Raw genomic sequence first — 23,296 nt, 5'->3', positions numbered from 1 at the left:
ACACTCAACCATGGAGCCACCCAGGTGTCCTGAATGCGGCAATTTCTTAAAGGTTAACTGCAACATGGAATCTGAAACTATTATCAATGAACTTTTTGTACTCTATTCCATTAAAATCCTTTGGTCTAGGGATCCCTGGGTGGCTCAGCGGTTTGGTGCCTGCCTTTGGCCCAGGGTGCGATCCTGGAGACCCGGGATTGAGTCCCACGTTGGGCTCCCGGCGCATGGAGCCTGCTTCTCCCTCTGCCTGTGTCTCTGCCTCTCTCTCTCTGTGACTATCATAAATAAATAAAAAAATTAAAAAAAAAATCCTTTGGTCTATATTAGACTTTAAGGGGATATTTTACCCATGTATGTTTTTATAACATCTTGCATTGGTCATTTTTAAAAAGATTTTATTTATTTATTAGAGAGAGAAGAGAGAGGAGCAGGGGAGGGTCAGAGAGAAAGGGGGAAGCAGGCTCCCTGCTAAGCAGGGAGCCTAATGAAGGGCTCAATCCCAGGACTCTGGGATCATGACTTGAGCTGAAGGCAGACCCTTAACTGACTGAGCTGCCAACACGTCTTGCATTGGTCATTTGAAAAAAATATTAGCTCAGAGTTATGCACGCCTTCCAAATGTTAACACATTTCACTATACAATAATTTTCAAAAAAAAACCACTCCACAACATTTGTTCATATCACCACTCACGTCTTCAAAAAAGTTTGGGAAGCTGCTGAGCTCATGGTGGTGAATACATTTTCCAAAATTCTAATTTTTACTTGAAAACTTGAATTTTATCTTTGGCAACAAACACTTCCTTGAAGTGACAAGCATATCCATTTTGTTTTCTAGAAAATGTCTGCCAAATTTCCACATCTGAAAAATGATAGTTTATCTGTTGTTCTTTAAAGTAAAAATGATGTTCAAGTAAGTGAGCGGCGTGTGTGTGTGTGTGTGTGTGTGTGTGTATGTTTTCTAGCTTTACTCTCTTAGGGAGCTTAGAAGCAATGGTACCATAGTGACAATGAACACACCTACTACCTAGATCTTGATTTTTAAACATCATTCTCCACTAAATGGAACTAGGGTTATGAAAGGAAATGGGTGATTCTAGAGGCTGGGAAAGCACAAAGTAATCCTGGGACGTAGTGCTACAAAGTAAGGGAAATGTTTAAAAAATGATAAGCTCTCAGCTCATTTTGATATAAATCAATAAATTGATAAATGAATAAATGAATAAATGAAGAAGCAAGATGCTCTCCTACACAGTAAGAAGACAAAAAATGTATAAGGAATGTTAATGATGGAATTATAAAATTACCATTTGGCAACAATTATAGTCATAACTGTTTCAAACAAGCATTATCAATAAATGTTAAAACTTGAATGTAGTCTCAGATGACTCCCTACAAGATATTTATTAATTACAAAAAGCAAACTAGTTACTTAATGCTGGATAAACCTGACAGATAACACCTTAATTAACCAAGTGAACAAAGTTGTTATCACCAGTGATGGGACACACAGTATCCCATGCCTCCTGAGGCACTAAGGAAGACACAACATCAATTCTGTAGTATTCCTGCCAAAAATGCAGAACTTGAATCTAATAAAAAAAATATCAGACAAACTCAAATTGAGGGGTATTTTACAAAATAAATGACCTATATTTTTTAAAAGTGTCAAGGTTATAAAACACAAAGACTGAGAAACTGTTCCAAATTAAAGAAGATTAGAGATTTAACAACAATTATGTGTGATCCTGCACTCAATCCTGGACCAGAAAAAAACAATTATTTTTTGTATAAAGAATGTTAGTGGGACAATTGGCAAAATTGAATAAGGTCATAAATTAGATCATAGTATGGTATCAGTGTTAATTTTCTGATTTTGCGAATTGTACTGTGATATTTGTACTCTGTTTTGAGGAAATGCACTGAAAAATATTTAGGGATAAATGGGCCAGAACATAATTATAACAGTTTGTTTATACATCTATAAGTATCCATCTTTAGAAGAAGGAGGAAGAATGACAGCAAGTGCACACACAAGTCAGTAAATGAGAATAATAAAGCAAATGTGGTTAGATATAGGTGAGAGATATATGGGATTTTTGTAGTATTTTTGCAACTTTTCTTTACATCTGAAATGATTTTTTTGAAATTATTTTTTTTTTAACTTTCTCTTTTTAGGGTCTAAAAATTTTTTTTCTAAAGTAATCTCTACACTCAACATGAGGCTTGAACTCATGACCTGCCGATCAAGAGTTGCATGCTCTACCAACTGAGTCGGCCAGGCACCCCAAAATTATATTTTAAAAGAAGTTTAAAAATCCCAGAAACATAACATTTTGAACTATTTCCTTCTAAATAAATATATAAAAACTTAATTGGGATCATACAATACTCTTTTACTTAACGTTGCTTTTCTTTTACTTTTTTAAAGAGATTTTGAGAGAGAGAGAAGGAAGCAACCTCCCTGGGGACTATCCCAGGACCCCAGGATAATGAGCTGAGTCGCCCAGCTGTCCCTTAACACTGTTTTAAATTTGATAGGGAATCATGAGCAGTTTTCAATGTCATTTAAAATTCTTTAAAAACACAGTTATTAATAATATTTGTGTACTGTAATTCATTTAATTCCTTTATAGTTTTCCTTATATTTTTGTTATAAACCTACAGCAATGTACATAATAAAGATCTTTTTGCATATATCTTTATTCACATATTTAATTACCTACTTTTGTTTGATTCCTAAAATGGGATTTGCTTTGTTCTTTTGTAAATGATTCAAGGGACCTAACAATTTCCTTTTTAAGTCTGGGCTGCACTACTGACTTATGGTCTGTTCAGTAGCACTGTGAATTCTGGGTTTGACTCCTGGCTGTGGTTGGTGATTACAGGGGGGTGTGGAGGACTGCAGCTGGCAGCAGCAGGCTGGGGGCAGTTCAGGGCTGCAGGGCAATCATCTGTTGAAGGGGAGTCTTTCTTTATGGTGGGCCCTGAAAGTTAAAGAGAATTACCTAAAAAGTCACTGAATGGGTGGAATGCACTAGCCTGATGCACATCAGGCTAAGCCAGCCGAGATCAGTTTTTTTTTTTTTTTTTTCCGAGATCAGTTTAACATTCTCTGAGCTGTCCTCTGAGACTGGTTGTGTGGACACAGAGATGAACCAAACACTGAGCCTGGGGCTCAAAATCTGATAGGAGAGACATATAAGTAAACAGAGATTGACAGTGTATTGATAAGTGCTTATAAATTTGGGAAGCACAAGGATTATTTGGAACATGAAAGAGGTTTTGTGCCTTCTTTTATTTTTTTTAAAGATTTTATTTATTCGTGAGAGACACACAGAGAGAGGCAGAGACATAGGCAGAAGGAGAAGCAGGCTCCATGCAGGGATCCCGATGCGGGACTGGATTCCAGGACCCCGGGGTCACAACCTGAGCCAAAGGCAGAGGCTCAACCATGGAGCCCCCAGACACCCCTTGTGCCTTCTTTTAAACTTTTTTTTTTATTAAGAATTTTATTTATTTATTCATGACAGACACAGAGAGGCAGAGACACAGGCAGAGGGAGAAGCAGGCTCCCCATGGGGAGCCCCGTGTGGGACCCAATCCCAGGACCCCAGGATCATGACCTGAGCCAAAGGATGCTCAATCACTGAGCCACCCAGGCGTCCCTTCTTTTAAACTTTTATATAGTATCTACTCACACATAAATATAATATTCATTCATTCCTCTTTCCTCCTTTTTGTTCATTGCACATAAAATTTACTGAACATATACCTTAGACCACAGTGAGTGGTAGTAGAGTTGGAGAGGAGAGAAATTTCAGTAACAGCAAGAAGTATAATTTATCAGACTCAGTGACTAATTATCCAGAATTAAGGATAACTCCTGTGTCATTCACAAAGCAAGAAAATGGATATCTCTTTGGCCTCATTTCCCCCCCAGTTTTATCGACGTGTAATTAATTGACAAGTAAAAACCTTGATTTTTTAAGTTTATTATTTTTGTTAGTGATGTCTACACTTAGCATGAGGCTGGAACTCAGGACACTGAGATCAAGAGTTGCATGATTCTCTGAGCAGGCCAGGTGCCCGAAGGCCTTAATTTTTCAGAATAAAATTTAAAAGCAAAGAAAATTTTTATTGGGATGCTGCTATAGCTTAAACTCACGTGAAGAAACTATTCTTAGCATACTGGCTTTCTACGGGATGTGTATGGCATAAAAATGAAAATGGAAAGGTCTACCAGATTAGGAATAAAAGGGTATTTTAGAGTCACTGTGTAGTTGTGGAAATCAATGCAAAACTGAGAGTAGGTAACCAAATCAATTGACAGCAGGTGAAAGATTAAAATGAAAAAGGTTTATAGTAGAGGAGGGGAAAACAGAGGAGAGCTATTTCAGGAGCAGAGAGCAAACTGGGTAGGAAGAGTTGAGTGATGGAATGAAATTAGAGATGAAATGATTTACAGTAGACTACTATGATCAGGAAGTGATAGTGATGATAAAGGCAGTCTCTTTCAGCAACATATTTGAATAGAAGGGGAGAAAGTGTGAAGCAAGAGGAAACTGGTCTTGGGAACAAATGAATCATCTTCATGTAGTAGCTACACCCTGGGTAGCATGATTATTCATAAACAAATGCAGATTTCCTGTGGTGGTAGTGAACCAGGTTTGGAAAGCACTGTTAACGCTGGGCTGCCAAACTAATCTAAATGAAAGGGCCTATTTCTCTAGATTGAAAATTTTTAGCAACAGTAACTTACAGCATTTTCTGAGTATTGCAAAAAGGATTGTTAGGGCATCAAATGGGAGACTGAAGGAATCTCAGTGTCTACTTCCAGCTCTCCCTTCTGTTAGATGTATTTCACATGTAAAATGGTGGTAGTAGAGTACTTAATTCATAGAGTTGTTATGAGGATGAATCACAGTTTTTCTCTGAGCCCCAGTTTCTCTTGCTTTAAAAAGGGGATAGTGATTTTTTTTTTTTTTTTTTTTTGTAATGTGACTCAGAAGTAGGTGGTGAAGGCACACTCAGGATTGTACAGGAACAGGAACAGCTCATTGATTGGAGGAGAGCTGTAAGGTTATATTTTCTCTAAGGTGGCTGCTCAATTATTATTTGAACGTTCCCAGAGACCTTATATAATTTTCTCATTAAGATTATTATTAGGACATAACCTAAGGTGAGATTGCCTTATAACTTTTATATACAGAAAAGTATACTAGCTTTACGCTAAAATCTGCTTTGCAATAGAATGTTATAGCATCTAGTGTATTAGGCTCTATTTTTCCTCAGTGGAGGGAAATTACATAAATCCATTAATGAAATTTAGGAAAATTTTACCCAGACCAGGGACAATAAAGAACAATGCACCATCTTTTTTTTTTTTTTCCTCCCTTTTCTGATGCACTCATGTTTTGAAAGGGATATATTTACACAGAGATTGAGAGAGAAAGAACAAAAACAGATGGGAACAATCTTGAATTTAAGAAAGACTGAGAGGGTGTTTTGGAACCAACAATAACTGGAACTAACATTGAGAAGCTACTTCTCTGGGCTAGTTCTTCACATAAATTACCTCCCATTTTCACAACAACCAGCACGGCAGGCACGAGAAACCCCAGGTTCAGAAATAGGAGGTAACCTGCCCAGGGTCACCGGCTAACCCGCGCCGCCAGGTCCCTGCTTGCCCATCCGCCGCAGCGCTCCAGGACAAAAGTGTCCTGTTACTGGAGAGTTTGGGCCCAGGCGATCTGGAGGATTTCCTTCCCTTCCGACGGTCTTTTGGTTTCTCCTGCTTTCGGTTCTGGCGTGTGCATCCCGAGGCTGAGGGGGGCCGCACGGGATCCCCGCAAACAGAAGGGTTCCGCAGGCCGCGCGACGCGCCCACTTCCTTCCCTCAGGGCCCGACCCGGGGTCTGACTGCGGTCGGGGCGGAAGAGTGGGGGTGGGGTGGGGTGGGGTGGGGTGGGGGGTAACGTAGACGACGGGGGGGGGGTGGTTCTTACCTTTAAGTTGTTTATGAATTTCAGGACAACCCGTTGGCTATTCTCTTGCTCGGCATATTATGTTTTTTTCTAATTTGGGGTCGGTTTGGGATTAAGGACCTGGTACCCGTCGGAAATTTCTGTACCGCTCTGCACAGCAGATCCAGAAGTTAAGGTCAAAGACCATTCAGGTGCTATGGGCGCGGGTTTTGCACGGGCGCGTGGACGCAAGGTTGGCGCTGGGTCCGCATCCTACACGCACACCCACGGAAGGGCTCAGGGGGCCGTCGCCCCCCGAGCGACGGAAGCCCGCAGCGCCCCTCAGGCCCGCTCTGACGAGAACGCGCGGTGACGGCCGCCCGCGCACCTTCGGGGGAGAAGGGGAGCGCCGGGCGCTCGCGGCCCGGGGCGGGGGCCGGGCTTCCGAGGGCAGCGCCGCGCCCGGAGCCCCCGCCCTCCCCGCCGCTCGCGCCGGGCGGCCGCCGCAGTCCCCGCGCCGTAGCCGGCCGTGGGGCCCAGGGGGCGCTGTGGGCCAGCGGCGCCGGCGGCGGGAGCGGCCACGGCGACGCTGGAGGCTCCGCCGCCGCCCCCCGCCCGCCGCCCGCCGCCCCGCGCCCGGCCCGGCTCAGCGGCGCCCCTCCGGGACCCGCGTGCTGCGGCGGCCCGTGAGCCCCATGCGGCTCGGCGGGCGCTGGGCCTCAGCAGCAGCGGCGGCCGCAAGCCCTTCAGGAGCGGCAGGCGTCGCGGCGGCGCCCTCCGGAGGAGGCTGTCGGCCCAGGCGCGGCCCCCCGGCCATGCTGAGGCGGCGGCCGCGGCTCGAGGTGAGTCTGGCGCGGCGCGGGGGACCCCCGGCCTCCCGCCGCATGAGGGGCTCGGCGGCCGCCTCCGCCAGCCCGCGGCTCGGGCCTCGAGCCTTCCCTCCGCGTCCCCGCGAGGCGCGAGGCCGGGGCGACTAGGCCCCGCGCCGCCGGGAAGCCCTCGGCCTGGCCTGGGTCCCGGCGGCCGCGGCGGGCGCGCCCCGACCCCCGCGGGCGGCCCGGGCCCGCGCACCCTGGAGGCCGCCGCTCGGCCCCGCGGTGGGGGCGGGGGACTGCCGAGAAGGGGGCGCGGAAGCCCGCGGCCCTCGCGGCCGCTGCCAGGGTCGCCCACCGCGCACCGGGCGGGAACAGCCGCTTGCGTCGTATTCGAGCTGAGATTTCCTCACCTGCCGCGAGCTCGCCCCTGCGGCTTCCTGTGACATTTACCTCCGAGACGGGGCTGTTGGAGAAAGCCCCTCCTAGCTTGGCTCCAAGTTTCCTACATAAATACTCACAATGATAAAAATATCTTTTTTTTTTTTTTTTTTAAACAATGGTCTGTTCCCTCTTCTCCCTAATAAGAGTGTAAATATTTTAATGCCTCAGTTCTCAATACAAAGAAGTTCCACCTATTAAATAGATCCACAGAGTGGATGACAAGGGGATTTTAAAAAGTCAGGCTAACTACACTAATGACATACCTGGTCGAAATGGGACAGTCTAAATTTTAGAGGTTAAGTGATCTGGTATTAATGTGAAAAATAATGATTACAGATTGATACCTTAAAGCCAGGTGTTTTGGTGTTTATGGTTTATGATAAATGTGGTTACAGGTTATTCTTGTTTTCCTATTACGTATGTGAAGGTTACAGGATTAATAAGTACTTCTAGAACTTTGATAATTGTGAATAAAATCTGCTTATTGTAGAAAATTCGAAGAATACAGAAACCTACTGTGTCAACTCTCAATAAATATTTAATAGTGCGGAAAAAGTCACCCATAATCTTATAGTTAGTACATTTTGATGGTCACTTAAAGTTTTAAATGGGCTTGTACTGTTGATGATTTAAAAGTTATTGGCTTATGATTACTTTATTAATTATTCAAATTGTGTTTAATTATTATTTCTGTCAGGTTCAGAGTTAACTGGTTCCCTTTTACTATTTAACATCCAGTCGTTTTTGTAGGACTTACAAAAATGTTTTACTAAATTACGTTGCAGTCATAGTTGAACTCATCAACTATGTGAAGAGAGAGGCAGAGACACAGGCAGAGAGAGAAACAGGCTCCATGCAGGGCCTGAGGTCGGTCTGCAGGCTCCTGAGGTCTAGAGAAGTTTGGTGTAGTAAACATTTTTGAGGACCTTTCCTGTTAGATGTGGTAGGCTTGGATTGTTTTTGTAAGATTTTGCTTAAATACTTAAAACTGTAAAAAAAAATTGGCTTGATTAAAATAATTGGGGGGAGTAGATTAAGTTTCGGAAGTCTAGTTCAATTCTCAAAGTGTCTCTAAAGACTACAACCATTAGAATCAGCTGAGAGTGCTTATTAAGATATGCAGATTCCTGGTCCCTTGAATCAGGATTTCTAGAGATCATGGTGGCCCAAGGATCTTTATTTTTATCAAGCTCCCCAATTCGTAGTCCTCTTAAAGTTTGAGAATCACTGATATACGAAGTTAAAAGTTAACTAACCTGGTCAAGCCTAAATGACAGTATCTGTTTTCTAGCAAAGCTATCAATCTTAAGTGGCAGTACAATCATTTATCATAGCAACAGATAATGGTGTTACAATCTTAGAAAGAAAAATGATATTTCAAGGGATAGCTGATTCAATTAACATATATCAGCCTTTTCTGGTGGCTGTGGTGTTATAGGATACCTGGCCACTTATCTTGTCACTTAATCTCTTCTTGGACTTTGAAGTCATTGTCTATAAAATGTAGATAGATACTACACTTACCTTGCAAGGCTTTTAGGGTTAATTCATCTGAAAAAGTTTTCTAATTTGTGGAAGATCTTTATAAAAGTTTAGCTATTAGTATTAAGTGTTAGGTCCTCTGTTTGGTGTTCTAGGAGCACAAAAATGACCATGGTCTCTCTGCTAGCAACTAGCCAACTGTGGAGACAGAACTCTTACGAGGCAGACAAGAGTTGAGCAGAACATGCTGGATCTCTCTTTAAGGCTTCGAATATTTGGAGCACCTGCGTGGCTCAGAGGTTGGGCCTCTGCTTTTGGCTCAGGTCGTGATCCTGGGGTCTTAGGATCAAGTCTCACATCAGGCTTCCTGCATGGAGCCTGCTTCTCCCTCTGCCTATGTCTCTGCCTCTTTCTCTCTCTGTGTGTCTCTCATGAATAAATAAAATCTTAAAAAAAAGAAAGCTTCAAATATTTAATCAACAGCTTGCCCTTTAAGAATTAGTAATTTTTATATGTGATCATTCCCTTCTATTCCATTCCCTTCTATTCTATAATTGTTTTACTCTGTAAGGAGAAAGTTGTATATGTTGCCTGGTAAGTAATAGTTGTATATTAACTCCCTTAGAAAGGCAGAATGAATGAAGATGGTCCCATTTCTTCTTCTGTTGCTAAGCTACCAGTGTGCATCCCATTCAGTAAACTTTTATTTGGCACCTGTTATATATGTTGGCCACAGACAAGTTGCAAGGCACAAATCTCGTTTAAAAGATAATTGCCTGGACTTAAATACATTCCTAAAGACATTGTGTGTGTGTGTGTGTGTGTGTGTGTGTGTGTGTGGTGGTTTATGGTTGCTAATTGCATGATGTGGTACAGAGTATGGAGTCAGATGTGGGCAGGAATTCTTACTACAACTCTTAGAACAATGTGACATTTAGATCCTGAGTTGCTTCTTATGTAGTAATAATTGGAGTAGTACCCATCACAGAGAAGTAGAACTAGTTCCATGAGATAAAAATAATGAAAAGCAATTAGCTCAGGATCTTTTAAAAGTACCCAATAAATGTTCACATCCATTTCTCTTTTTGGGAAAAACAAAATTAAAAATAGAGTTTGGAATTTATATGTGACTTAAAACATGGTAGCTTTAATTTTTTTTAGAGAATGAATCTACTTTTGGAATTCTTAAAAATTTTTGATAGAAAACAATTTGATTGTAATTATTATACATATTTCCCATCTCATTTTTACTGAATAAATGAGCTATTCTGTATGTATAGGGTACACTTATTACATTGTCAGAGTTTTATTTTCCATTATTCATTTTCGGACTTTTACGTGATTTTTTATTGTGTGTACCTGGCTTGCATTATATAGAGCAACGTTTTTAGTGTAAGGTAATAATGAGAGATAAATAGTTGCAGTTATTGAATAAAACTAGTCTATATACTTAGTTTTCAAAAACAATATCAATTTGTTAAATTGCATTATTTAAAAACTGAATGGTCTTCAAAACATAGACTTTTCTTTACAAACTGTAGATTAGATCTAGATTTTTATAACCTGTCAGATATGGGATTCAGTCTTATAACCTATAGGACCTTGAACAAATTTCTTACCCCTTTTAAGCCTTAATTATTCTATAAAATGAAGCTGTTAATGCCTATTTTATAGAATTATTGTAAGGATTAAATGATACAGTATGTAAATCAGAGCTGCAATTCAATTTCATGAATCCTGATAAATCATTGTTACCCTAAAAGTGGAAAGTATACTTTTTGTTTACTTGTATTTGAAAAAACTTGAAAGATCATTATTTATACAGTTTACAACTAGGAAATAAAATCAATATGATTAATTTTGAACTATTAGAGATTGTTAAATTAGGGAGAAATTAAGGTATCAGAGTTAGCATTTTAATGGTGTAGTTAGTGGAATGTTTTATGCTTTATAAATAAATATTTAATAAAACAATTTAAAAATGCTATGTTTAGGGACACTTGGGTGGCTCAGTGGTTTAGCACCTGCCTTCAGTTCAGGGCGTGATCTTGGGGTCCCCGGATAGAGTTCTGCATCGGGCTCCCTGCATGGAGCCTGCTTCTCCCTCTGCCTCTGCCTGTGTCTCGGTGTCTCTCTCTCTCTGTCTCTCTGTCTCTCTGTCTCTCATGAATAAATAAATAAAATCTTAAAAAAAAATAAAACACAGAAGTAGTAAATCCATGCCCTAGGTTTTAAAGATTAATTAAACTTAAATGAAAACTTAGTATCTTTTGAGGGAAGGAGTCTTAGGAAGTAAGACCTAAGGAAATGATAAAATGAGTCTAGAACTTTTCACTAAAAAAGAAAGTTTGGGTGTATTCAGTCCTGGGTTCTCCTGGCTGTTTGAAATAATGTTAACTTTATTAGTTAAAGTTAACTTTAAGATGTAAAGTGAAGAATACATGTATTTCAGTTAAATTTAAAATATTAGATAAGACTCTTTTTTAGTAACAGCTTTGTTGAGATATAGTTCAAATACTATACAGTTAACCCATTTAAAGTGTAGAGTTCAATGCTGTGAGGTATTCAGAGTTATGCAGATATTACCAGCATCTGCTTTTTGATATTTTCATCACCCCAAAAAGAAATCCACTCCCTGTTTCCTCTCAATCTACCCAGCCCTAGGCAACCACTAATGTGCTTTCTGCCTATATCCCATCTCTTCTGGACATTTCGTATAAGTGGAATCATAAGATATATGATTGGTTTCTTTCTTTGAGCATAAGGTTTTCAGGGTTTGTCCACGTTTTAGCATGTACCAGTAATTCATTTCTTTATACTACTGAATGATATTCCATTATAGGGATATGCCACATTTTATTTATCCCTTCGTCAGTTTGGGTTATTTTTTCTTTTGGGCTGTTATGAACAATGTGAACATTTATTTTTTTATTTTTAAAGATTTTATTTTTTATTAATGAGAGAGACAGAGAGAGAGAGAGAGAGAAAGAGAAAGAGAGAGAGAGAAGCAGACTCCATGCAGGGAGCCGGACATAGGACTCAATCCCAGGTCTCCAGGATCACACCCTGGGCTGAAGGCAGGTGCCAAACCGCCGAGCCACCCAGGCGTCCCTACTGTGAACATTTAATGTACAAATGTTTTCCTTTGTTTTGGGTATACACCTAGTGTTATATTGTCAGGGTCAAAAGGTAACTTTTCAAACCTTTTTGAGGACTGACCGTTTTGTATTCCCACCAGCAATGTAGAAGGGTCCAGTTTCTGCATATCCTCACCAACCCTTATTATTATGTCTTTTTTTTTTTTTTTTTAGATCTTTTTAATTAGAGCCATCTTAGTGGGTGTGAAGTGGTAAATTAAGGCTCTATTTGAGGATTATAACTTTTACTTACAGTCATTATGTAAATTGATGAAGCTTTTACTTGCAGATAAATTACAGGAGTCTTTAATGATAAGGAATCTTTTTGTCTTGAGGACAAAAGCTGTGAACTTTCTAGTTTCCTGTTTAGTAAACAGTGAACTGGACAGAACTAGTTAACCACTTTGGGTAGTAATGGGAAGAGGGGATTTCCAGCTGGAAGATTATCTTCTAAGAATATTTCCTTAAGTTCAGTTTTCCTTTAACTGTTAAAACATTTCTAAAAAGATAGAGTCCAATAGCATAAATATGCTACCCATTAACATTTCTAAGCATTGAGGTCTGACATATTAAGTGTTAGGTTTTTTCCAAAATGAACAGCGGAGAAATAAAAAACCCAGCAGAGCCAGGCAGTAGGTTCGAGAGTGCTTTAATGGGGAGTGCTCCCTGGCGAGGTGGCCTCTGAGTCAGGGAAGGCTCACCACACCGGGGTTCGGGTGGGTCCCTTGCCAAATTAGGCAAGGGAACATCGTGAGCGCCTAGAGGATTGGCTGGGGGTGGGGATAGTACAGACGATGGGGGGTGGTCCCTGGCTGGAAAGTCCTGGATGGAAAGTTTTGGTTTCCCATCTAGGCTTGGATTTACTGGAGATGATGTGGTCATGGCTGCTTTGGCCGAAGATCAGCCTTTTTGGGTGCCGGGTGCCCCTGTCTCTCAGCCAGCCCAACATTAAGGATTGTAAGGATTGTCATTGTCTCTCCATGATATGTAATTCTATATAAATATAGTTGAGTCATTGTTCTTTATCACCCCCCCTCCAACGGACTTTAAGTAATCTCTACACCCAATGTGGGGTTCAGACTTAAAACCCCAAGTTCAAGAGTCACATGCTCCACAGAATGAGCTAGCCAAGAGCTCCTATTCTTTATTATTATACATAGTATAGTCCCCTATTGTTTGTTCCCATTGAAGATATTAAAGCTTTTCTGTGAAGTTTTGTAGAACACAGGTCAAAGTCAGCAATAATAACTTGGTAATGTTTCTCAAGATTTTTTCAAACTAGTTAGGAGATACTTCAGGGAACTATTGTTTGAGCAAAGTGCAAGTTTTGGACCTTCATTCTATATACACAGTATTTTAAGTGTTTAGGATCACTTTTAGATCCTTTAATGCAGACCTTCCACTGAATGAGATAAAAAGGCCTCACTGGTTTGTTATACAGTCTTTTAGTTGTTTCGAATGTCATAATTTCTATAGAAAATTACAAAAAACATTAGTTCTGGAGCCTTTTGACTAGGATTAATGAAGAGATATTCATTTTTATTTGTAATATGATTCTTTTTTTTTAAAGATTTTTATTTTTAAGTAATCTCTACATTCAAGGTGGAGCGCAAACTCACAACCCCGAGATTAAGAGTTGTATGCTTTATGGACTGAGCCAGCCAGGTGCCCCTATAATATGGTTCTTTTCTAATCTCTTGTTATAGTTTGGTAGTTTATCTGCCAGTTTGTTTTATTAAAATGAAGAAAGAGTAAATGGTATATGTTTTTGTATTATATTGAAACAAAATATTGGTTACCTCAAAATTCTCTTTACTAAAATAAAGAGCAAGCAGTTTAAAAATTTTGTGAAAATATTGTCAGGGTTTATGTAACTCTTAGTCTCCATTTTTCATTTTCTTTCTTTCTTTCTTTCTTTCTTTCTTTCTTTCTTTTTTTCTTTCTTTCTTTCAGATTTTACTTATTTCTTTGAGAGAGGGAGTGAGGGGGTGGGGGCAGGGAGAGGGAGAAGCAGACTCCTCGCTGAGCAGGGAGTCTGTCATGCTGGGCTCCATCCCAGGACCTTGAGACCATGGCTGGGCTGAGCCTAAGGCAGATGCTTAACTGGCTGAGCCCTCCATTTTTCATTTTCAATTGAACAAGAGAACCCTTAAAAAGTCATTGAAGCAGAACCCTTCCAGTTTCAGAAAAACCTTAAAACTTAAGAATATATCATCTAGACCTTTTTGTGATTCTGGTGATGTAATAACTGCCCATAGGTATTTGTTTTTATATTATTATTTTTTAAAGATTTTATGTATTAATATGAAAGAGAGAGATGGTTAACACAAGGGGTGGGGGTGGTTTGGGGAGATGGGAAGGGCAGAGGGGCAGAGCGAGAGAGAGAAGCAGACTCTCCACTGAGCAGGGGAGCCAGATACCACTGGATCCCAGGATCCTGGGATCATGACCTGAGCCGAAAGCAGAGACTTAACTGACTGAGCCACCCAGGTGTCCCTATGTTTGTTTTTAGTTAGTAGCTGAAGTAAACTATTTTTGAGATTATTGTGAGGTCACTCTTGGAAGCTTCTGCTCAATGTCTAAAAAAAAGAAGGTTGAGCTCTAGGAGGAAGATGCTGTTGCAGCTACAGTGGAGCTCTGGGCACCCTGCTCCTGCTCCTGACTCACGGCTGTTCGCTCACTCTCGTGGAGGAATAAGTGGGTCAGGAAGCTGCACCCCCGCCACAGCCATGGCTTTTAAAGACACCAGAAAGGCACCTGTGGAACCAGAGGTGGGAATTCACTGGGTTAGAACTAACCAGCTGCAACCTAAAATGTTTGGAAAAGGTATGTGCTGACTTGATTAGAGGTTCAAAGGAAAAGAGTCTCAAAGTGAAAGGACCAGTTCTGCTGCCCACCATGACTCTGAGAATCACTATGAGAAAACTTCCTTGCGGTGAAGGTTCTAAGACTTGGGATTGTTTTCAGATGAGGATCCATGAGTGACTTATTGATTTGCACAGTCCTTCTGAGAATGTTAAACAGATTACTTTCATCAGTTTTGAGCTAGGAGTCCACATTGAAGTCACTATTGCAGATTCTTGAATCAGCCTTTTAAATAAATTATCAGTTGTTAAAATATATATATATAGCTTTGACCACTGTGTGCCATCTTTCTGGTAGGTGTTTCATATATGTTATTTCTAATTCTTAAAATGACTTTCATACTGTCATGAAGGTTTTATAACTAAGGGAACTGTGGCATGGAGATGTTTACTGACTTTCCTAAGCCCACATCCATGATTCAAACCATGTATCTCTCTGACTACATAGTTTGCAGTCTTTTTCATCATGTGAACCTCTCCATGTGTTTTGTATTTGTTTTAAGATATTCCAGGGGCATCTGGGTAGCTCAGTTGGTTGACCATTTGACTCTTGGTTTTGGCTGAGATCAAGACCTAGAGTTGGGCTCCATGCTTAGTGAGGAGCCTGCTTGGAGTTCTCTCTCCCCCCCTCCCTCTGTCCCTACCTCTGCGCCTCTCTCTCTCTGTCCTTCCCTCTTAAAAAAAAAAAAAAAAAAAAAGATACATAGTGCTTTAGGAAGTATTCATATTAGGAGAGTTCAACTTTAGTTGATTGACTTTGGTGGTATTTGCCTTTGAAGTATACTACTGGCATGTAGCATTTGTATGATAAAAAAATGTGGGGTGTCTGGCACAGTTGGTTTGGGGTCTGACTCTTGGTTTTGCCTCCAGTGGTGATCTTGGGGTCCTGGGATTGAGCCTTGCATCAGGCTTCACACTGGGCATGGAGCCTGCTTGGGATTCTCTCTCTTCCTCTCCCCCTCTTCCCTGCTCTCTCTCTCTCTCTCTCTCCTTCTCTCTCAAAAAAATGTGTATGTGCATATATTTTGGGAATTTCAGCTTTCATATATGTATTTTTGAAGTAGATAAATGTCTGCTTTGCTATTATTAGAAAAATATAATAACTGATTTCTGGGCTGCATTTCTCTGACCTGAAAATAAATGATGGACTAGATGCCCCTTCCACATTTAATATTCAATCCAAATTTCCAAAGAACTGGATGAAAACATAGATGGCATATGCATAGCTCCAGGCAGTGGACAGTATCATTAATGAAAAAACAGAATAGGGGGAATGGGCTAAGGAAAATAGGAGAATTAAGAACAAGGGATTGTAATTTACATAAAAGTTTCTCCTGTAATAAGGAAAGAGAATATATTTATAAATAAAAACACAGAAACTCTGGGAATTAGCTGGATGAGTAGTCTGCAACTGATGTCTCTTCCCTCCCTACCTGTTACTCCCATTCTTCTGTCCTTTCTTGTGATAGTGTATATGTGCTTGAGAAAAAACCATCTAGATCTGTGTTAAATGAAATTACCAGGTCACCTGTAGCACACTTGAAATAAAGCTTTCATATTGCTCATAAAGTGAAAATTTAGTAATTAAAATGTGAACCCATTATTGTAGATCTTTAGAGAATTTGTTGATAAAGCAAAGAAGGGCATGTTTTATATTAAAAAAGGATGAGATGCATTTTAGTGACAACTTTTATATATCCTTTCTACTCTCAAAATACTAAAGATGGTTATTTTGACATATAGATAGGTGATATTTTGATTAGTTGGAAAATTGTTAACCAGCTAGAAAATTGTCATTCTTTCCCTCGTTAGCTTTTGGAGACCTTGATCAGTGAATTTTGACTTTGGAACTAAATCATCCTAGGCCAGGAGCAAGGAAGTATTCTTTAATCAAATAAGTTTGGATTTTTCAGTGTTCTGTATATAGAACCCCAGATAGAGATTGATAAATACACTTTAGTGTTTTAAAAATTTGGAGTAAAAGAAACTGGTTCAGACTTTGTTCAGCCATATATTATCCAGTTTATTAGCTGGGGATTCATTTTTTTCACATAATACTTAGTAGTATGTCTCTTACTGATATAGGTTAACTTTTATGTTTTATAAGGCCACTCACAATATCCATGACTATTTCAACTCTTGGGTAATAGGCCCTGATTACTTCCTGAAGGACCTTTCTGTTAACTATTAGAAAAAAGTCTTTTATATTTACCAAGTGCTTTTTTTTTTTTAAACTATCCATCCTTTTGTTGGTCTTATGGGGGAGTAAGGTAATACAGGAAAGGAAAGGGAGTGCAAGCTGAACTGACCTACAAGAGCCTCAATCTGTGATACAGATTAAAAAAAACAACAAAACTCAGCTAATCCAACAGGGAGCTCCAGAGCAAAAATCACCTGTTAGGGGAGTCCTGCATTGGGAAGGAATGGCTGGGTTCTAGTACATCTACCATGTTTCATCACTGGCTAGGAGCTGCCCCAGAAGAGCCTGGGCTCAACTGGAATGCCAAGATGAATTCTGAACATACTGCAGCTGGAGCCTTTTAGCTAACTGTCTCCCTGCACCTGAATGCAAGTTCATTCTTCTTTTGTTTTTTTTTAATTTTTACAAATGCAGGGCTTGAACTCATGACCCTGAGATCAAGAGTTGGACATTTAACCAGCTGAGCTACCCAGGCACCCCTCTTCTTTTTCTTTTCCCTCCCCTCTTCTTTTTTAATACAAGTTCTTTCTTGAAGGGAGATCCAAGAATTTGCTACAGTCCATTTCTTGTGCTGTAGGATCTAGGTCTCCAAACATTTTCTTTTTTTTTTTCTTTTTTTAAAATATTTATTTATTTATTTATGATAGAGAGAGAGAGAGAGAGAGAGAGAGAGGCAGAGGAGGAGGGAGAAGCAGGCTCCATGCCGGGACCCGACGCGGGACTCAATCCCGGGACTCCAGGATCGCGCCCTGGGCCAAAGGCAGGCGCCAAATCGCTGAGCCACCCAGGGATCCCTCCAAACATTTTCTGAAAGCAGTTCTTTCAGAGTTCCATTGACTTCTCTCTCTCTCTCTCTCTCTCTCTCTCAATATTTTATTTTATTTTTTTTTAAGTAATCTCTGTACTCAATGTGGGGCTCAAACTCACAACTCTGAGATTAAGAGTCTCATGCCTCAGCCAGGCACCCTGGACTTCTCTTCTTGATAGGAAACTTCAAAGAAATGGATTAGTGAGACAAGCTTCAGCCCTCATCTGTGTAACTGGTCTCAGGGCTGCAGTGGATCTCCTTGTCTCCTTTACTATTCAGTCTAAATTTCCCTTGCCATTAGCTATCATTTCTGTTGGTCTGGGCAATTTACCTAGTGATACGACCCACTCCTCATTTTTGAGGCTGCTGAGAATCATACTGCTGTGAGGCTGGAGTGGTTGCATTTGTCCATTCATAGTCACAACTGGGCAGGGGAGTACGTGGCAAATGCCACCCAGATGGATCATCTGAGTTCCACAAACTCTTTGTTGCTCCTATTATGTAACAGCAGACATACTTCCTTCTGAGGATGAGGCTTAATTTACCCTGCCATGGTGGTGATTCTTCTTGGCTCTTGGTCCAGTGACACAGAGTCCCAGTTGTACTGGCTGCAGCTATAACTTATAACTCAGTATGATCCTTGACATGTCTCCTGGCAAAAATATGTCCAGGGTCTCTGGAGTCCAGCGTTGTCCAGATGGAAAGCACAGGTCCTCCAGTGGATCATTGAGAATGATGGTAAGTGGAGGTCATTTCTGCTTCTACCTCTTGGTTCTCAGACTTATGTGTTCTTCCTACTGGGAACATAGCTCTGAATCAGTGCACATACTCTATCCTAGAGGATAGCACGCCATTCTTGTCTCTGAGCTGGTTTATCAGCTGTGTCTCTAGTAGGCCATTTCAGTACTCTATAAGGCTGGATGCTTTTGTATGGTGCTTTTATATGATAAGACCACTGGAACCCATGGTTATGGGCCCATTGCCACAATTCCTTCATTGTAATGTGGTTCCTTTGGTTGGATGCTACGTTAAATGGGATTCTGTGTCTGTGGATCAGGTATTCTGTTAGCCCTTCCTTAGTGGTATGGCTGGGGTTCTATGGAAAGAAAAACCTATGCCTGGAATAACTATCTATTGAATACCTGTGGGGATCAACTGCTCGGCCTTTTCAAGATGGAAGGAATAGGATGTGGTAACTGGTTGGTCAGCTTGAGGCATAGTGCTATACTCAGTGTTGGTCTCTGTTACTCGCAGATTGGATGTTCAGTGGGGGTGGTAGCCTGATTGGGCCTTGCTAAGTGGGCGTCCCTGCCTCCTCCTTTGCTTCTATTTTTATTTCTGCCACACTGGCTACTTTATTCATGTCCCATCATGCCAGTTCTGGGGTGGTTCATGTCAACTTTCTTTTTTTAATTTTTATTTATTTATGATAGTCACAGAGAGAGAGAGAGAGAGAGGCAGAGACACAGGCAGAGGGAGAAGCAGGCTCCATGCACCGGGAGCCTGACGTGGGATTCGATCCCGGGTCTCCAGGATCGCGCCCTGGGCCAAAGGCAGGCGCTAAACCGCTGCGCCACCCAGGGATCCCTCATGTCAACTTTCTGAGTCATTTTGTTCACTTGGTTATTTGGTGTCTCTCTTCATTGGATGCTTCTTGGGGGTTATTAGCACGTGAAAAGAATTTTCACACTTTATGCACTATTACACATTCCCATATGTCTATTAATTTGCTTCTACCCGTGCCTTCTTCTAATAATTGTGTAGTCTTTTTCCTTAAAGGCCCCTGAGCAGTTAGCCATTCCATTTGCAATTGCTTATGAATCTATATATTTTCACCTCTGGCCACTCTTCTTTTTACCAAAGTTCATGACCAGATGTATCATTTGAAGCTCTGTCCTTAGGAAGATTTTTCCCTTCCCACTGTCAAGGTCAACCCTAAGGGTGGCTATAATGAAGCTGTTGTTTCTTTTTTCAGCTTCCACTCACATACTCAGCCATTTATAATATATTTATAAGCCAAGCTTTGGCTTTTATCTCCTTAAGTTGGTCATAAAGGATCCCCCAAGCAGCTGTAGGTGTGAACTGAGGAGAAGGTGCTGGAATAATTGTGGTAGCTGCCTACATATATAGCTTACTTGTGCCTTTTGGTTCTGCTTGGATTTTTTTTTTTTTTAAGATTTTATTTATTTAGTCATTCATGAGAGACTTGCATACCAGAGAGAGGCAGAGATACAGGCAGAGGGAGAAGCAGGCTCCATGCAGGAAGCCTGATGTGAGACTCAATCCTGGGTCTTCAGGATCACGCCCTGGGCTGAAGGCGGTGCTAAACCGCTGAGCCACCCAGGTTGCTCAGTTTTAAATTTTTTTTTTTAATTAAAGATTTATTTATTTATTTATTTATTTATTTATTCATTCATTCATTCATTCATTCATTTATTTATTTATTTAGAGGTAGCATGTAAGCAGAGGGAAGGGCAGAAGGAGAGGAAGAGAGAGAACTGCAAGTAGGCTCCCTGTTGAGTGCGGAGCCCCACACAGGGCTATATCTGGATTTCATGACCCCAAGGTCATGACCCAGGTAGAAACCAAGAGTTGGATGCTCAGCCTACTGTGCCTTCAACCAAGAGTCAGATGCTCAACCTGCTGTGCCACCCAGCTTGAGTTTGATTTTAGATGTACCATTTCCACCTCATAATGGATTGTTCCTGAGCTCATTTGACTTTATAATTTGGAGAGCCCTGTTGAACCCAGATCATTATGGGCAGTTCTGGACATACAGTGCCCAGTGGGTGAGCAGTTTCTTTCCAGAGCCCAGAAACACACCAGGAGCTTTTTTTTTTTTTTTTTTTTTTTTATGTAACAGTATGATTGTCTTGCAGATCTCTGGGTGCCTGCATTGTGATTCTTCCACTAAGGCTTGCTATAAACTCTCTACTGCATCTTTTCCCAACATTTAGACCTCCAACAGGATAGGAACTGCTTGCACCACAGCCTGGACTTGCTGTAGAGTTGTTTACCCTACTCAAAGCTGGCAGTGAGCTTTTCGTATCACTCAGCTCATGGGTTATAGCAATATTCCTATGTATACAATGTGTTGCCTCTGGAATCTGAAGAAGCCTACCAGAGTTGTGGTTCCTTTTTTGTAGTGGGAGATGCAAAATGCAGCAGTTTGTCTTTTGCTTTGAAGGGAATAGGTTGGAATGACTGTGACCTCCAGAATTCCTGAAACTTCACTGAAATGGCACGGATATTTGTAGTTTTTCACCTGCCCTTTGGAGCGCATGTATCTTACCATGTACTTAGCATGCTGGCCATCTCTTGTTCATCTTGCACGATCAGCATGATTAAATGGATCAATGTGCTGTTCTGAGTCTTGTTCTCTTCATACTTTTATGATCGAGTAGGAGACTTAATATAGCCCTGAGGTGGCAGTGCTTTCAGTGGTTCTGCGGATCTGTCTCTTGCTTCAACAGTGTTTGGACGGAACAGACCCAGGGATGCCCCTTCTACCAGCCAACGGCCACCCTCCAACCTTTTTTCCAGTCACAACTTTCGGAGCCATCTTCCTGGCCATCTTCTGCCACCAGCAGTGAACACCCAAGTTTGAATTTAATTCCTTGTCTGGGATCAACCGTGAGCTCCCAGATTCGTCAGAATTATTCTACCGAGGTGGAGGCCGCCGTCAACCACCTGGTCAACATGCACCTGCGGGCCTCCTACACCTACCTCTCTCTGGGCTTCTATTTCGACCATGACGATGTGGCTCTGGAGGGTGTGGGCCACTTCTTCTGCGAGTTGGCTGAGGAGAAGCTTGGCTGAGGAGAAGCGCGAGGGTGCCCAGCGTTTCTTGAAGATGCAAAATCAGCGCGGCGGCCGTGCCCTCTTCCAGCCAGGACGTGCAGAAACCGTCCCAAGATGAGTGGGGGAAGACCCTGGACGCCATGGAAGCCGCCCTGCTTCTGGAGAAGAGCCTGAACCAGGCCCTTCTGGATTCTGGATCTGCATGCCTGGGTTCTGCCCACATGGATCCCCATCTCTGTGATTTCCTGGAGAACCACTTCCTAGATGAGGAGGTAAAACTCATCAAGAAGATGGGCGACCACCTGACTAACCTCCGCAGGCTGGCCACCCCCCAGGCTGGGCTGGGCGAGTATCTTTTCGAAAGGCTCATTCTCAAGCACGACTAGGAGCCTCTGGAGACCAGCAGCCTTTGATGGGCTCCTCTGGCAACCCCCGGTGCCAGGGCTTGTGCCTGAACCTTTTCCCATGCAGCCACTAGGGAGCTTTTTAACCATCCTGGAGCCCTTTCCCAAAACGTGGGCCAAATGGAGACAATAAAGCTTTTTGCAGAAAAAAAAACAAAAAACAAAAAACAAAAAAACAGCCCTGAGGCAAAACTGTGAATGTATACTGTTTATTCCATGTGAAAGGAGCTGTTTCTGATGAGGATAGAAAACTCATTTGCCAAATCAGTAGCTACATACCACACTGAGGCTATATTTATTTATCTAGTGTAGCAAACATAATACATCTGGTAGGGGCAGCTTTGGTTATGGCTACTACTTGGTTGAGCTTGTGGTTGTCTCTCATCATTCTCTAGGATCCAGCCGATTCCTGCAGAGGCGTTAAACACAGGAAAGGGACCACTACCCCTGCGTCTTTGAGATCCTAAAGTGGCGCTAATCTCTGCCATTCCTCTTACCTTCACCCTCTATGTAGTACTATTTTTGATTTACCATTTTGGCTAAGGGGTGGGAGATGTTTAGATTACTTGTAGGTTTCACTTGTCTTTTTCCCCATGATAGTTCTTACTCCAGAGGCCAAGGACTCAGGGTGGAGATTACCTCAACTTCTGGGGATGCCAATCTTGTTATATTCAGGGCCTGTTAAAATGACTCCCTGGTGGATCTGTAGACTAGTGGACCCACTGTAGGCTGGACTTTGGCCACAACCCCATTTATTGCTTAGTTTCTATATTCTTTTCCTGTAATAGGGCAATAATGATGTTCCAAGGTGTCTAGATATCAACATCAACTCAGACTCTGTGACCAATAGTTCTTTAAATGTCTGGGTATTTTGCTTTTTCCACTGTATAGTCACCAGAGTAAACAGCCATAGGTGGTGTTGGAGAAGGATATATATATATACACATCTCTCTCTGTGTATCTATATAGTATATGAGCCAGCCATCTCTCTAAGCTGGTGGGTCTGGATCTGACAACTAGGTTGGGTCCAAGAATTAGGCAAGGGATAGTTTTGTATTGAGGCCACCACTCTCAGCCTTGTGCTTATGCATTCTTGCCTTATTTTGATTGTAGATATTAAGCAGCAATGTTGACTGCTTATTTTGCTCTAATGACACCATGTTCTGTTAACTATCTCCACAGCTTCCTGTTGGCCAAGATTTATTGGCTATTTCCCATCTTGCCAGTTAAAATAACTGGTCCACTAGCTTCTGGTTTTAAGTGCCACCACCTGGTTGCTGTTGCTTCAGTGCCTCATTATCCCTATTGCTATGAGCCAAACTGTGACAGCATGTATTTTAGAAGAGAACAACCACTTCTTAGTGATGGTGGTGTCCCTC

General features: G+C 41.6%; 1 protein-coding gene, 1 long non-coding RNA gene and 1 pseudogene across 5 annotated transcripts in view; 2 read left to right on the top strand and 1 right to left on the bottom strand.

Annotated features, from left to right (window-relative positions):
- Positions 1-6,403, bottom strand: part of LOC144281960 (uncharacterized) — a 60,142-nt gene extending 53,739 nt beyond the window's left edge. The window contains exon 1 of one of the 3 annotated variants that reach the window (XR_013350343.1): positions 6,008-6,403. This is a non-coding gene — a long non-coding RNA (uncharacterized LOC144281960). The remainder of the gene's footprint in view (positions 1-6,007) is intronic. The other 2 variants (XR_013350342.1, XR_013350341.1) reach the window with 2 other exon arrangements.
- A 251-nt stretch (positions 6,404-6,654) lies between these two features.
- Positions 6,655-23,296, top strand: part of ZFYVE9 (zinc finger FYVE-type containing 9) — a 184,360-nt gene continuing 167,718 nt past the window's right edge. For both annotated transcript variants that reach the window (XM_077844919.1, XM_077844918.1), the window contains exon 1: positions 6,655-6,807. The gene's annotated coding sequence lies outside the window, so the exon portion shown is untranslated. The remainder of the gene's footprint in view (positions 6,808-23,296) is intronic.
- Positions 14,570-14,924, top strand: LOC144281548 (small ribosomal subunit protein uS10 pseudogene; annotated as a pseudogene).

This window comes from Canis aureus, chromosome 13 (assembly GCF_053574225.1).
Source record: "Canis aureus isolate CA01 chromosome 13, VMU_Caureus_v.1.0, whole genome shotgun sequence".
In the NCBI taxonomy this organism is placed as follows: domain Eukaryota; kingdom Metazoa; phylum Chordata; class Mammalia; order Carnivora; family Canidae; genus Canis; species Canis aureus.
Note: the sequence above shows the minus strand (reverse complement) of the source record. Positions and strands in the feature narration are given on the sequence as shown.